Source organism: Polyergus mexicanus, unplaced genomic scaffold (genome assembly GCF_030449975.1).
Source record: "Polyergus mexicanus isolate NDT 795.1 unplaced genomic scaffold, iyPolMexi1.0 SCAF_21, whole genome shotgun sequence".
In the NCBI taxonomy this organism is placed as follows: Eukaryota; Metazoa; Arthropoda; class Insecta; order Hymenoptera; family Formicidae; genus Polyergus; species Polyergus mexicanus.
Genome location: NW_027223341.1, coordinates 3,730,270 through 3,733,006, shown reverse-complemented (window position 1 = coordinate 3,733,006; position 2,737 = coordinate 3,730,270). Strand labels below are relative to the sequence as shown.

At 34.7% G+C, this 2,737-nt stretch overlaps 1 pseudogene; it reads right to left on the bottom strand.

Annotated features, from left to right (window-relative positions):
• Positions 1-305: 305 nt before the first annotated feature.
• Positions 306-2,369, bottom strand: LOC138942121 (putative nuclease HARBI1; annotated as a pseudogene).
• Positions 2,370-2,737: the final 368 nt, after the last annotated feature.

Below are 2,737 nucleotides of genomic sequence, written 5' to 3'. Positions count from 1 at the left end.
CATATGATTAACTGAATCAGGAGTACAAAATATAAAAACTTTTAGCACTTTGTGTGTCTCGCTTGTTTATTCAATCTTTACAAAAAATACTGTGTATATATTTATACCTAAATATATCTGTATATTTACACCTATAATATATACAAGAAAAGAATATTGAATATATTTAGACAATACATTTTTTAAATAAATATAGAAGTTAAGAAAACGAAAACAAATTGCTTTTTATCACAATAAAATAGATTGAAAATGATCTGATGTATAAGATAATTAATTTTAAATTTACATTTATACATTGTACAATTTCATCTACCAAATCTTTCTGCTATTAAACGATCTTGGATGCGACGTGCGATAGCAAGAGATCTACGATCATTATTATCCGGATTATTAATATCATGAGTCTCACTACAATTTTCGTACATATGTGCATCATCAAATTCATCGAACAGATCATCATCAAGTATGCCGTGAGCAATCCGCATATTATGGAGGACTGCGCAAGCATTGACAATTCTTCCAGCAAAGCCAGGCTCATATTGCAAAACCCTATGTCGAGAAAGACATCTCCAGACTTCATTACACCAAAAAGACGTTCGACACAATTTCTTGCGCTACATAACACTTCGTTATATGCGAAACGTGGAGTTCCTTGCGGCTCTCGGGGCAAAGGAGTTAATAGCCATGGATAATCTGAATCACCTATATAAACAAAATATTTAAAGCTCTTTAATACATTTTAAATTCAATACAAGGAATTTAAGAATTCATGTACTGAAACGAACAATGTGTAAAATACATGATGTATTATGTGCCATAAATCGACAATAAAGGCTTTCTACAGTAATTTCTAACATAAAAAATTAAGATAATAATTACCAATGAGATATGTTCGCCGTTCACCACGATTGTATGCGCGTTCCATAACTCGTCGTGCAGCAGAAGCACTCCATATATTGTATATGCATCGTGCCGTGCTCCGGGATATCTTGCATTAACATTTAGTACTTTTAAATTCGGGTCACATATCTAAGGGATCAAACATTGTAATTAGTTATTAATACATAAAACACGCTGTACCAATCAATGATTTAAATATTTACCATTTGCACATTTAATGAATGATATCCATGATGATTAACGTAGGCTTCTTCATTCTCTTTGGGAGCAAGAATCACTACGTGAATGCAGTCAAGCTCCTATACCTCCTTCAAATGGCTGACATGCATTTTGAAATTGCATTCTCGCTAGCTGCCTAGCTCCTAGAGTCATAGGAAATTGTACCCACTGTCTAAATATTAAATCATTGATCGCATCTGTCACTTTGTGTATACATCTGCTGATAGATGTCTGGCTCATGCAAATGCCCCATTGCTCACCCACAGGACGTTGAAAGCAGCCAGTTGCATAAAATCTCACTGCCGATAATACCTATAATACAGTGCTCGGAATTAGTTGCACATTTTGGCCCGATTCCGTGGTTCACGCCTATTGCTCCCCACTCACCGCTCATACGTTAGCGACGAGTCGCCAGATATGCGTAACTAAGGACCGCGACGCTTTGTCTCAGGAGCGTCCGTATATAAGAATGCCCAAATATAATAATAAGACAATACTTCTCTATAATTAAAAGTTTTTCTTCAATATTTTATATCAATGAAATATAAAATATTGAAGAAAACTTTTAAAATTTTGATAATTTTCGCGGTGCATTTAAAAAAATATTGTCTTATTTATTATATTTGGGCATTCTTACATATAAACGCTCCTGAGACAAAGCGTCGCGCTCCTTAGTTACGCATATCTGGCGACTCGTCGCTAACGTATGAGCGGTGAGTGGGGGGCAATAGGCGTGAACCACGGAATCGGGCCGAAATGTGCAACTAATTCCGAGCACTGCTATAATATATGAAATTTATATGAATACCATCAACAAACTCAAATTAAAATTTAAAAAAAAATACAAATGAAAACTCCTAAGAAAACAAAAATATATAATACATTGTATTGTAAAATATATGGTGTTATAATTTGTATTACTTTCTTTTCTGTAGACAGTCCAGTGATCCTTGTTCGCTGCAATCGAGGTTCTAATGCATTGATGAGATCGAAAATTAAGTCCGATATTAGGCGGTACAGCTCCCTAAATTCGTTGTTCGTCAAATCAAATGGATCTTCTGTTGCTCGCAACAATTGTCGTTGTGTCCTTCGTTTAAGGCGTTGAACACGATCTTCCATTCTCATTAAATCTAAGGCAAGATAGCTTTTCGTTTTAAGATAGCCAAGAGCCATCTTAAAACGAAAAGTTAAGAAATTATTTTATGGGAAACTATTAGACAAAAGTTAAAGATTCAAGGAACAGAAAAACTTGTACTTACTTTCAATCCGTATTATTAGCTATATTTTATCCAGCAACTTTTCTAATTCACTATGTCACATGTCACATATATTACACATACATGCATACATTACATGCATCAACGTATTACCGATTACACAGATTATCTTTAACGGCTTAGCGAGAGCTCCGGTATCGATCGCAACCGCATTGACAATTTTCGGAATTCAACGATTCAAGTTATCGAGAGTTGTCGATAACTGCTAGTTACAGAATAAGCTTTTGCGATAATCATCGATATCGATAGTTAACGATAGCGATTTTCGTCGTTAAGGAGTTACAGAATCCCGCTACAGTTCTCTTATATCTGAAATAGGCGTTAAAAATGTTAATAAATAG